Raw genomic sequence first — 14,136 nt, 5'->3', positions numbered from 1 at the left:
TGACCAGGAGTCCACCTGGAGCCAGCATCCATCTGAGCAATGGAGGTTAGCACAGGACATGTTAAGATCTAATGACTTGAGAACAAGGGACTCCTAAAGGGGCCCTCAGATATAAGCCTGACTCTAACAGGTCTGATGTGGCAAAGCCCTGTGCTTGGGTGACATTGTGGGGCCAAACACAGTGTAAGGATGGGGGTGGGGGACTGTGGGGAGAGGAGCTGAGGCCAGGAGCTTTCTCAGATCATGACAGAGTCTCCGGTAGGGAGGAGGGGCGAGAGGAGAGAAGGCTGTACTGAGAATGGGTGGGCCATCTTGATTTCCCACTCTGTGGGAACCGAAGTCACTCGAAGGGAAGGAAGAAGGTAAACTGGATGAAGTGGTCAAACTCTAGAAAAACAGAAACTCCTAAAGGAACTCAAAAAGAGATAGGACGTTGGCCAAATCCATAACTACCAAGTGATTTAGTCACCCCTGAACCTCCTCTTCAGACAAACCCAGGGCCACCTGGCCTCAGTGGCGAGCTCAAGGAAACATGAAGAATTTATATCAGACTTTCACGTGCTCAGACAAAGCTTTTGCCACGAGGTCAGTCTCATCTCGACACCCAAACTAGGCAAAGACAGGTGCTCAAAGGAAAGACAACCGTGGATTAGTACCTTTAATTAGCACGACACAAGATCCTCTAAGTCTTGTTTACATAAATTATCCCTGTTTCACTGGAACAAAACACCGGCAAGCCCAACCCAGAAACATATAAAAGGGCCACACAACCCTGAGCCCAAGGGATTTATCTCAAGAATGCAAGGGGGGGGGGGGTTGAGCAGTCAGAAGTGAACAATGCTTATAGCATTCTCTCAGGATCAAAGGCAAGACGACAAGCACGACCACCTCAAAAACACTTGACCTGCTGCAGCAAAAGTAATACCATACTTCCTGGTAAAAGACTCAGCTCTTCAACCCTCTCCTTCTAAAATTACAAATAAACCTGGACCTGGTCAAACTGGTTTATGATCCCAGGTCTCAGGAGGCCAGGGTAAGATGGTTGGAAGCTCAAGGCATTCCTGAGCTACCGAAGAGTTCAAGTAGAACTCGGTCAATTAAGTGACACCTGTCTCAAAAAAGAACAGAGAAACAAAACAAACTTGGTTTCTAGCTCAGTGGTAGAATGTTTGCCTAGCATGCACAGGTCCAACCCCAGAACCCACACAAACATACACCACACCACACCACACAACAAAACAACACACAACATCAGCAGAATTGTTGACAGTTTCAGTCATCGCTAGAGTAAAGGTTCAAGTCAGGGGGATGGGTACCCTGAGTTAGAAGTAAAAGTGAGTTTGTGTTTGACATTACTTAAGGGTTACCCCACTGGAGGTGCAGGGTAGGCAGTGAGCATTTTTCTTATTATTTATTTGTGGCCAGTAGAGTTGGTCCAGTGGTGAAGAACATTTGTTCCTCTTGAGGATGACCCAGCTTCCGTTCTCAGCATCCTCGTCACAACCCACAAGTGTCTGTAATTCCAGTTTAAGGGAATCTGAGCCCCATAGACATAGGCATCAGGCCTCTGTGTGTATACATCACACACATGATATATACATATACATATATACATACACATACACATATACATAGCCAATCAAAAACATTCATATACATAAAACAATAAGATAAATAAACCTTCAAATGTTGTAATTTATTTACATTTATTTTATGTGTATAGGTGCTTTGTCTGTCTGTATGAATTATGCACACCAGGTGTGCATCTGGTGTCTGAGGAGGCCAGAAGAAAACGTCAGAGTCCCTGGGATGAAGTGACAGGTGGGAGCTACCTGCTATGTGGGCCCTGGGAATCGAATCCGGATTCTCTCCCAAAGCAACCAACCGGTGCTCTAACTGCTAAGCTGTCTCTCCAGCATCACTGGTACAATTAAATAAATATTACTCTGAGACAGGATCTCGAAATGTAGCCTTGGCTGGTCTAAAACTCAGCACGCAGACCAGGATGGCTGGAACTTACAGAGCTCCAGCTGCCTTAGCATCCCAAATGCTGAGACCAAAGGTTTATACCATTACACCTGGGTAATTTTTATGTTTGAAAATTTGCAGTTTTCTTCTTTAAAACTTAATAACATTGAAAGATGATGACGACGATGACGATGATGACAATGATGACAACGACGACGACGACGATGATGATTGACAGAGTCTCACTTTGTAGCCCTGGATGGCCTGCAACTTGCTATATAGACTAGGCTGGTCATAAACTCACAAAGGCCCACCTGCCTCTGCCTTCTGTGTGCTGGGATTAAAAGTGGGTGTTGCCGTACCCAGATAACATCCAAAGATTTAAAAATTTTTAAAAGATAAACATCCCCAGAAATTTTAACCATTTTTACCAAAAGGGAAAGTGGATATGCATCAGTACACCTTGTCCTTGCCGTCTCTGAGAAAGGTCAGTCCCAAGTGAGCCCCATTGTTGCTCTTTCATTAGTTAAGGCCACTCATTAACTTTGCCTGTCACTAGGTAGCGGCTGGAATAGTGGCCACTGTGTTTAGCAATAAAGAATAATTTGCTAGCAATTTTTAAAAACCACTCACTATTCCACACTTACCGTATTGGAGGGACTGGCAGGATGGCTCAGTGGTTATGAGTGGTTTCTCCTCTTGGAGAGGTCCCAGCTTCAGTTCCTAGAGCCCATAAGGCAACCACCTGTAACACTAGTTCCGGAGGATGCAATGCCGTGTTCTGGCTTCTGAGGACACTGCAACATGCATGCTGCACAGATACATATGCAGGGGAAACACTCATACTCATAAAAGAAAACAAATCACAGAAGAAAAAACCTCTCTGAGCTCCATGCTTACACTTTGTTGTGTTTGTAGAGGTCTAAGTTACTCCTACTCCTCCACACAATCAAATACAAGAAATCTGCCCATTTATTTCCCCATCCTTTCTTACCTACTCGGCCAGTACTTAACCTAATGAACTCTCTAAAACTCAGTCTAGGAATCTCTCTCAGAGTCGGCCTCTGGCTTGCCAATCTGCCAGAGACCTTCCGTGATTGGCAGACGGCTTCACCCCTGAATGGTCTCTCTGTCTCTGGAGCTGGCTGTGGGTTTGTCCAAAATGAAAGACTCACTACTCACCCCCGGATGGCCCAACAGCCCCAGCCCAGCATCTGACTTTACCCCAGCCTGGTCCTGACACAGTCCACGTGGGTGGGTGTATGCTACCCGGCCAAGGCACTGGTGGAAGGACGGATGGATTCACTAGAGCTGCTCATAGGTATCGGCCCCGCATCATTTTAGAGTCTACGGTGGTTTTTTTTTTTAATTGAAAAACCTTTCCACTTCTACCATCATTATGAATTGTGTCAACTTTGCCTCGGAAGTGTGTGCCTTTGCTTTGCGACCTGTCTGTAATCTTCAGACTCCTCTGTACGGTTCATCTCTCGTCGCTTCATATTTTAATTAATTCGACCATTTCATAATTTAATCAATTTGCTCTCCAGCTAGACTTGCCTTCAGTTCCTGTTTATATCAGTACAATTTTTTGAACTTGCATGTAGTTACCATAGTGACCCCTCACGCCTGAGGAGCCTTCTGCATAGAAACTCATGCACGGTCACTTGGTGTATAATTGTTGGTATACAAGTTGGTTTAAACTTAAATCTTTATGGAAAGTTTCCTTCAACCTACTGACAAATTTCCCAGGAAAACCCCAAACTTATATCACCCCCATGAGAGCAAGCAGCAAGAGAATAAAGAAGCACATTATTAATACATGCCTGGGAGCCCACAGGCCACCCGTGCAGTGCGAAGGCTCTCAGTGAGATAATAATACATTAGCCATTGTCTGTGGCCTAGACAGGTTGCATGACAAGAGAGAGACCAGGATGTGAACTGCAGTTCCCGAAGCCCGTGGTGCTGCTGCTGTTGGGGACAACGGTGTTGGCCCATGGCTTAGGCTGTGGAGAGAGTGAGGTTATCTCAAAACTACAGGAGTTGGATATGAGCAAAATTGAGTTTCCTTTTATCCTATTGCAAAGGCCACAGGTCTGCAGCCCAAGCCTGGGAGGTAGCTTTCCTGTGTTTTGTCATGTGCTGTGCAGAAAGGGGCAAAGCCTTGTCCAGCCTGGCTCCACCTATCACAGTTATACAACCCCACCCCCTCCTTACAGCCAGAATCTCAGCACATAATTTCTAGCTACCAGACGCTACTGAGAAGAGTCCTCACCTTGTGGTTGACTGACAACTTTTCAATGTGGAAGAAAGGGGAAAAAGAAGATAGGCAGGGTGGTCCATGCTTCTAATCCCAGCACCCAAAGGCTGAGACATAAGACTTGCTGTGAATTTGAGACTAGCCCAGGCAACATAGGTACAGGCCAGCCTGGGCTACAATGTGAGACTGTCTCAATAAAAAGAAAAAAAAAAGACAGAAAAGAAGGGGAAGGGTGTGGTGGGCAAGAGAAGCTGAAAAGAAGAGAGAATTGGAGGACCAAAGGAGGAGAGAGAGAGAGAGAGAGAGAGAGAGAGAGAGAGAGACTGGTTCAGGCCATCACAGAATGAGCACTGAGTGGGGTCAGCACTATTCACCCATTACACAGATGCAAACTGTGGGCCCTGTACCAAATACATGAAGGCAATTATTAACTGGTGTCCACGATCCCAGCCACAATCCCAGGGCAAACACCCGCCAGCCAACATAGAAAGCAAATGTCAGATCCAACTCTCCAAGGCCAGCAGGCACCTGGTGATGATGCAGCTAAAGATGTGGTAACCACAACCACAGATGGCGGTGACTGGGGTGTCAGTGCTGTGCAGATGTTGCTCCATCTTCTGAGGCAGGGACTGTGGGTGAGTGTGAGCCAGTATGGAAGATGTCTGCTGCAAGGGCTACCCTGTTCTAGCTTCGGCCTGCTTCTGCAATTAACACACTGACCAAAAACAACTTTGAGAAGGAAGTGGCTTATCTGGTTTACACAGTCTGTCACTCTCTGTCACTGAGGGAAATGGGCAGAAACCGTGGGGGAGCACTGCTTAAACCATGAGGGAGCTCTGCTTAAACCATGGGGGAGCACTACTCAAACCATGGAGGAGCACTACTCAAACCATGGAGGAGCACTACTCAAACCATGGAGGAGCACTGCTCAAACCATGGAGGAGCACTACTCAAACCATGGAGGAGCACTACTCAAACTGTGGAGGAGCACTGCTTAAACCACGGGGGAGCACTGCTCAAACCACGGAGGAGCACTACTCAAACCATGGAGGAGCACTCCTCAAACCACGGGGGAGTACTGCTCAAACCACGGGTGAGCACTGCTCAAACCATGGAGGAGCACTGCTCAAACCATGGAGGAGCATTACTCAAACCATGGAGGAGCACTGCTTAAACCATGGAGGAGCACTGCTCAAACTGTGGAGGAGCACTGCTCAAACCATGGAGGAGCACTACTCAAACCATGGAGGAGCACTACTCAAACCATGGAGGAGCACTGCTCAAACTATGGAGGAGCACTGCTCAAACCATGGAGGAGCACTGCTCAAACCATGGAGGAGCACTACTCAAACCATGGAGGAGCACTACTCAAACCATGGAGGAGCACTACTCAAACCATGGAGGAGCACTGCTCAAACCATGGAGAAGCACTGCTTAAACCATGGAGGAGCACTACTCAAACTGTGGAGGAGCACTGCTTAAACCATGGGGGAGCATTGCTCAAACCACGGAGGAGCACTACTCAAACCATGGAGGAGCACTACTCAAACCATGGAGGAGCACTACTCAAACCATGGAGGAGCACTCCTCAAACCACGGGGGAGTACTGCTCAAACCACGGGTGAGCACTGCTCAAACCATGGAAGAGCATTACTCAAACCATGGAGGAGCACTGCTTAAACCATGGAGGAGCACTGCTCAAACCATGGAGGAGCACTGCTCAAACCATGGAGGAACACTGCTTAAACCATGAAGTAACACTCTTGCTGGCTTGTTCAGCTGCCTTCCTTATACTGCCCAAGACCACCTGCCCAGGGAATGATGCCACCTACCATGGGCTGGGCTCTCCTACATCAAGTAACAGTCAAGACAATCCCTCGCAGACCAATCTTATCTAGACAACTACTCAACTGAGAGTCTTCCCCCTCCCCTGAGGTGATTCTAAGTTTTGTGGTGTTGACAGTTAACAGGACACTTTGCCTGTAGGAATAGTGTTACCATTTATTGCTGTCACGAAATGGCAGATGAGTATCTTACAAAGTCAGGAGAGATTTATTGTGGTGTACAGTTTAGAGGTGCCAGTCTGTGGTCACTGGGCTTGTTGCTTTGGGGAATGGACAGCGGAGGAGCATGCTCACATTATGGTGGCCAGGAAGGAAAGAGAGAAACAAAATCTCCCCTCTAACAGCAGGTCACTATGCCTCACTGCTTCCTGTTAAGTCCCATTTCCCAATATCTCTACTAACTACCAAGGTCCCATTTAGTTATGAGTCTTAAAATGAAGCAATTCATCCACGCGGTCAGATTCCTCATGACCCACTCACTTCCCAAAGGTGCCATTTTGGATGCCGTTGCATTGGAAACAAAGCTGTCAACCCATGGGTTGGTGGGGACATTACAGATCCACATTACAGCAAAAGCTATCAATAGAGACTTTCCCCCAGGCTGTTAAATAATCTTCGGTTTCCCTCTTCTACTCTTGATTCAGCTGCTGTATTCAGAGTGACACTGTAGAGGGACACTGGTCTGTCCGATGGTTAGTTATAGCTGGTGTAGCGCTGACGCTGTCCTGCTTGTTCAATATTCTGACACTCTCTCCAGCTGTGCCAACTATTGTCTCTACATATGATCTTCATAGATAAATACTCCTATTTCCCCTAGGTCAGAGGAAAGAGCTTAAGCCTGGATTCTGTTGCCTACGTCATGAGGAGAGTAGGGGTTTCTCTTGGAGAGAATACGGGGTGCACAGGTCACTAAGCAGTGGCATCATCCACGTCACACCTCTGGTGAGGTTCTGAGATCCACAAGTAGGTTTGTTTCACTGGGGGGAAATCCCGTAGCCACAGATGCCACAGCACCTGCACTGTAGCAGGGCCCTGTGCCATGAATCTGAAGAGACTGGAGATTAAGCATGATACCTTTCCTAAAGCATCTCTGCCCTAATGAGGAAATAGTAATGAACTAGAGAATAATGCTGTCTACAGTCAACAACGCTGTCTACACTCAACAATGCCATCTACAGTCAACAGGATGAGACAACAGCACACGTTTGCAGAGACCCAGACTCAAGAGCTTCGTGCATTTCAGTCATTGACAATCCTAGAGCTGAGGATGGTGCTGACCCCATTGCAGCCAGCCTGGGAGAGCTTGGGCCCTGTAGCTGCCCAAGCGATAGCCAAAGAGAGTAAAACCCAAAGTTTGACCCCAGCACTGCAGCTCCAGTGCCTGCAACTCTCTCTGCCCCAGTGAGCCGTCTCCAGATTACGTTCTATGCCACATCTGCTGTGGATGCCGCCGGAAAACATCCAGAAAGGACAGCAGAACCAGGGAAGGTGAACCAGGGCTCTAGGTAACAAGTAACTGAAAGAAATCCTTTGCTCTGCTTAACAGCGATCAATGGACCTCCGTTGTTCTTATAGTGTGTTTCACTGTGATGTATTTTGTGTGTGTGTGTGTGTGTGTGTGTGTGTGTGTGTATGTGTGTGTGTTGTGTGCTTTGGGGTGTCTACACTCCCAGTCACCCTTCCTTACTCCCACTGCTTTACCCCACCGCATGTCCCTGTGGTTCCCCTCCTATTTCTGGGTGATCTTTTGTATCCCTCCCCCCTTTTACTCTAAGTGAGAGAAGTTGGTTAATGTCTGGCTTTATGAGTGTGGCCTGTTTTGCCTCACATGATGACTCTGGCCACAAGGCTGGTCTAGAACTCGACTATGTGGATAGGACAGCAGTAAGCACGGCTGTACAGGTCTCTGTGTCATACGCAGGGTGGGACAGCCGGTCTTATGGAGGACCTCCAGGAGTCAGTTCACACCTTCCACATGTTGGTTCGGGAGTCAACCATGCTGAGACGCCGTGCTGGCTCCTGTACTTCGTGTTTGCGTGAGCACATGCTTAGATCACCTGTCCACGTATTGGCTGGCTTACTTGTTCTTCTGTTAAGTTTCCTGAGTTCTTTACATATTCTGGATATCAGTCATCTGCCATAGGTATCAGTGGCCAATCAATCATGGCTTCCGTTTTGGGGGTATTGGCATCCTGGCCAGGAAGTTATGGCTTTCCTCTAGCAGCTTCAGAGATCGGGGGTCGTTCAGTAAGGATCTGATGTTATCTACGGTGAGTCAAACGGCTCTAGGAAACGGCATAGTTGGTGTGAAATATTGAAACAAGACCCTTGCCTCTCATCCTGTGTAGACACACCACTCAAAATCAGTCATTCTTGAGAGACAGAGAACTGACTGGAAAGCTACAGGGCTCACAGGACTGAAGGAAGCTGGAAGGGCAACGACAGAAAATGGACTCAGTCAATGACAAGGACAGGCTGAGACCTGGGGCCATGGTGAAGCCGCATCACAGGCAAGTCCATCCTGTTCTGAGCTGGGAACACCGCCACTGCCTTTGGGTCACTCACCCAAGAGGGAAAGCCATCAGCTCTAGTTGACAAGGTCCGCTGGCTGTCCTGGGGGCAGAGGAAGGATGTAGATCCCACTATGCTGGTCACACACCAGAGTCTCCTCCCCTAGTCTACTCCCAAAGGGGTAAGAGGTACATGGCTACCAGCAACCACCCCCCACCGTAAAGATGAATGGTAATGTGTTGGGAATTACCTTTTACTCTGGAAGTGCAGAATTCCCCTGGAAATCCCCTAAGTTAGCTGAGTTAGCAGGAAGCCACTGGGGTGCTGGTAGGAACTGGTAGGCAGGCAGCCCTATGCAGACCTCCCTGACTGAGGAGGCTGAGCGGAGACTTGCCTGGGGTTGGGGGTAGGTATAGGAGAAGGAGAGTGGGTGCCAGCTGGGAGGAGAGAGGGTGCAGAAGGGGCCAAACTCATTCAACTGCATGGTTCACATGCACTGGTCGTGCTCAGGGTGCTGCCTGTTGCAAGGTGTTGACTCCCCTCAGTGCATGCACAGAAGCATGAGAAGGCCGTGCTGAGAGCCACGGCATCTCTGTCATTTCTTGCTTCTGCACCTGTTCTAGGTGATTCGTGCATTTTAAGGGGAAAGCTCTGAGTTTAACACATGGACCCTGCTGGGGTAGTCTTCAGCTTGAAGTTGGAGCACTGGTGGGTTGCAGTACCCTTTGAGATCAGAGAGGCCTCCCAAGCCCACTGGCTCCTGTCTTGTAATGTAGGACTAGTGTCTCTTGTTGACCGAAACCAGGACTTGTTCTTATTGTAGAAACCATTTACTGTTCCGTACCAGGTGGCCCTTCCCATAGCCCAAGATCAGCCACAAACTTGCCACACACTCTTGCTTTAGCCTCCCTAGTGCTGGGATTCCTGGTCTGGGCTGCCACACCAGGCCTGAAAGATCTTACAACTTTTGTCAGAATTTGGTTGTGAGCTAATAGTAAATATGTAAGAACCAAGAAAACAGAACAGGGAAGGAAGGCAACAATCGTCTTTCAGAAAGAAAATAATCTGGGAGGAGGGGGGCACAGTTGGAACAGAAGAAGACCCCGTGTAGCCTATGCCTCGAGCACCAACACTCTGTCAATCTCAATGATATCACAGATCAGCGACTTAGTGGGCACTTGGTGTGTCATCCCTCAGGGCTGTGTCAAGGCCCAGGGAAGGAGAGTGAGAACGTGACAGAGACAAGTGCTTCATGATCCCAGCCCCCAGGAGCTTCTTTAAGAAATTCCAGCTTGAGTTCGGTACTTAGAAATATGGAAACAGAGGAAGGAAAGGCAAGAGTGTAATGAGATTTGTGGGATTTTGGTTTCTTTTTAAAAACCACAGAAATAGTATAAAAATGTGCTTACACTCTAATCCCAGGTGTGAGAATACGGGGCTGCTTCGGACTGTCTGCAGCAGCTGACTGTGATTTGACTCCTGCTCTAGCAGGGGTGTGATTTTGCCAGCTGCAGATGGTTTCTGCAATTGTGTGAGTGATGCTTGGAAGTCTGGGAACTTTTCAGAGAGTAGACAAATGCTAGACCCCCTGTGAGTCAGGGTTGGGGGCTGTTAGGGGGGCTGTTTGCAGTTTGTAAGTGGTTCTGCTCAAAGAAGAAATGAAAGGAAAGAAATTAGATTCAGGGATCTCTCTGTTTCTGTCTCTCTCTGTGTGTCTCTTTCTGTGTCTCTCTGTGTCTCTCTGTCTCTCTGTGTCTCTCTCTATGTCTCTCTCTGTGTGTCTCTCTGTCTGTCTGTCTGTCTGTCTGTCTCTCTCTCTCTCTCTCGCCCCCCCCCCACTCTTACCTCCCTCCCTCCCTCCTATTCTTTCTCTCCAATCTAGTGAAAATGAAACCAGGGGAATAAAGGGTGGGAAAAAGAAGAACCACGGAGCAGCAAGGATCAGGGCTGTGAGTGGCTATCTTCATAGGGAGATTTGGGTGGATCACATTATCCTGTCATTTCAAACAGTAAAGCAGATGTATTTGTTTGGCAAAGTTAGAGCATACTTTTTCATATAACAAAATTCATTGTGATACAGAAAACAAACTTTCGACACACTTACAGGAATGCGTAGAAGAAACCTAATTGTCTTTGACCTTTCTTGTACAAACACCATCCCTTGAGAAGACAGGAGTCTGACATAGCCATCTGCACAGTCTGCTTGACTCACACACACCTTGAGGACATGTCTTCTGGGGTCCAAATATCAGGAAACATTCTGGGATTTGCTAAGATCCATTTACCAGAGCGACCTGGCCTCCTGCCTAGGGGGGCTCATTCCCAAGGACCGGTCTTGAAGGGTGTATTATATGGTTTCATGAAGGGAGGGAGGTCTGTGTGACCCTGGGACACCGCTACAGGTCAGTGATTGTTCGGAAGTCACAGGAATGCCACCCTCAGGAAGAGTTATCTATCTTTTCCAGGTAGATCTGGGAGGAAGCCTCAAGCTGCTGTGGTGTGAGAAATTACAAAATCTCAGAGAGGGAATGGGAACACTATACAATGCTGGTGTGGCAACCAGATATAGGGTTCTTGAAACCCCAACAAGGGCACTATACATAAAGAAATAACTACATCCCGAGCATCCATACCCTCTGGGCACTCTGTTCAGGGCCGTCATACGTGTATAGCTGTGGCCTTTCTGCTTAATGCTGACTGTGCCCATTGAACCATCTTCCTTTGAGTTGGGGAAACTACTTCACCCTGATGATCTTTAGGCTTCCGATGCACAGACCGGTGGGTCTCTGTGTACCAACCCTACATGAGCCCACATGACCTGCGGTGTGGGGTCCTTGGTCACCTTCTTCTGCAAGGCCTTCGAACCGAGACTGGTGCTAACTTACTCTTCTGCCCAATGCCTTCCCCCAGACTCTGAGCCACCCATTCAAAGGCTCAAGCAAGGGTAAGAGAAGGCCGGCTCTCTCTCTCCCCAAATGCTGTGTTCCTGATCTGACACTCTATCTCTGCCTTGGCCTAGTTCCTTTTGGAGTCACAGTCTGAGTACTGTAAGGAAGAGCAGAGATGGCAATCGGGGCCCTCCCTGCCCCTAAGCCTCACCCTCTACCTCTGTGTGCAGTGGCCAGAACAAAGGGCAGGGAAATGAGATCCGCATCAGGACTCAGTGGACGTCAGGGACTCATGGTCAGTTGGGGTGATGGACCTGCTTGGTAACACTGCCAAGCTGCTTCTCAGCAGAGTCCTATGCGTGGGAAAGCACCAGGACCCCAGCACTAATGAGAGAACATGGGGTGATGAATCTGGAGAACAAGGCGGATGAGACCAGCACTTGCCCTCAACAAGGGCAGGAGGGCAGTGCACAGCAAGAATGGTGAGGTCGCTTGGCTGGGTGCCCGCTCGGGCTAGGCCTTAAGCAATTCATTCACTTGTCAGAACAATCTAGGAGGTAGGTGGTGTCATTGTCCCCAACACATGATGGGGCTTGAAATCCTGAGGGATTTGTTGAAGGGCATCTGGTTCCTCTGGCCTGGCACCAAAGTCACATTTGTGGTTCTCTCCCATCCAACTTCAGGAAGGATGAGCCTGGGGGTAAAGCTCTCATGTCCTGGGGCTGAACAGGTGACAGAGACTGACTTAATGCCAGTGGGTCATGGGTGAGTAGGTTTGGTGAGCGGGGGTGGGGCTGGAATGGCCATAACTGAGAGACGTCACGTGACTGACTGATGGCTCTCTGAGAGACTTGGTGTAACTGGAGGCCTGGTCTTAGGAGCCAGTGTGGCTGTGGGTGAGCTCTGCCTTGGCCAACTTCCTGTATAAGATTGGAGAAGGGAGGGGCAGATGCCCCCCCCCCCAGGATCGACATTGATATTTCAAGTTTGCATGTAAAAATACCCACTTCCAGACAAGCCTCAGGCACTGGCTTCCTTACCCACCCTAAGCCGTTCAGGTTGAATTCCACCCACCTTAGATGTCAGTGTAACCTCATGAGCATCCTGGGTCTCCCTCTGTCACGGCAGAACCATTGTCTCCTGCTGGTTTGTCTTTGGGAACCGGCAAAATTCCCCAATGGCTGAGAGGAGGGAGCAGTCCAGAGCCCATGCACAGATGAGAGGATAAAGAAAATTCAGAGTGCACACACACAGCAGTTGTCGTCAGGCCCAGATGCGACCCTGCTCCTTAGAGAAAGACGATGGAGCCGCAGCGAGAGACAAAGGCCGTATGTTCTTTTCTAGGTGGAAAGCCAAAGACTCTGAAGTGATCAGAAAGAACGGCAATTACTAGGTATTGGGGGTGGGGATGGGGTGGAAAGAGATGGATTTGATGTGTGCAGGCTTCATGACTGGGTAGAACGTCCACCTAGAGCCCTACTCATACGTACTATGTTTCACCTCAACAGAAAAAAAATTTATAGCCCACGAGGTTTGTCTTCTGAAACTGAAGCTAGAATAACAGAATATTAACACATAAAGTTATCTCTCTCGTTCTAGGATAGTAATTGGCTTTAATGTGATAGAAATTATGTAACATTAAACATTTTGTCTTCAGAGTCATCAGCCCGGTCACGCAACACCACAACAGCTATCCCATTTCTCTCTGGGACGTTCTGCTTTCCCAGCTGAAACGGCCTCATTAAACACCAATTGCCCATTCACCTCAGCTCCTGGCACCCATGGCCTGCTCTCTGCTCTGACTTTGGTAGCTCTAGGGACTTTAAACTTTTATAAATGAAACCTACAGTTCTCCTCACTTCATATAGCCTAATGTTAGTAAGGTAAGTGTGTGTGTGTGGTAAATGCACAAAAACATTTGCAAATGCCTAACATAGGCTGATGTCAGGTGTCCTCCTCTATTTCTCTCCACCTTATATTTTGAGACAGGTCCTTACTGGACCTGGAGATCCATGTTCCTATTAGACCTGCTGGCCAGCAGGCCCGGGATAGCCTGTGTCTGCCTCCCTAGAAGTGGAGCCACATGTCCACACACTGGGTTTTGACTCAGGCGCTGGAGATCTGAACTCAGGTCCTGGTGCTTACACACCCAGCACTTTGCCAACTGAGCCACCCTCCTTCTGTTCTTTCAGTTTTGAGCTCCCTCATGGCCTTGAACGTGGCTGAAGACTGACCTTGAACTCCTCAATCCCCTGCCTCCACCTTCCGAGGGTTGAGATTTTAGGGGACATTTTTGGCATTTTCAATTTATCTTTTTTAATGTAAGTCCTCCCTCTGTGAGGGAGACTGGCCTTAAATTCTTGACTTTCCCGCCTCAGCCTCCCAAGCGTTAGAACTGCCATATCCAGCACGTTCTGAGTACACTTAGGTCATTTCCAGTTAAAACCGATAAAATATTCTCACAAATTACAATAAATGGAAGGTATTTTAAGGAATAACATTTTGTCTTCCTATTTATAAGAGTAAATAGGACAAGGGAGACCATTTGCCTTATTTTCTGGAAAGTCCCCATAAATAGAACATCCTTTAAAGCCCTGTTAGGTAATATCCAAGAGGCTTGCTCAGGCACAAACACAAATCGCCTCGAATAATGATGGGCGCTAATGAC

The sequence above is a fragment of the Rattus norvegicus genome, chromosome 16 (genome assembly GCF_021556685.1).
Source record: "Rattus norvegicus strain SHRSP/BbbUtx chromosome 16, alternate assembly SHRSP_T2T, whole genome shotgun sequence".
In the NCBI taxonomy this organism is placed as follows: domain Eukaryota; kingdom Metazoa; phylum Chordata; class Mammalia; order Rodentia; family Muridae; genus Rattus; species Rattus norvegicus.
This window is presented reverse-complemented; position numbering follows the sequence as displayed.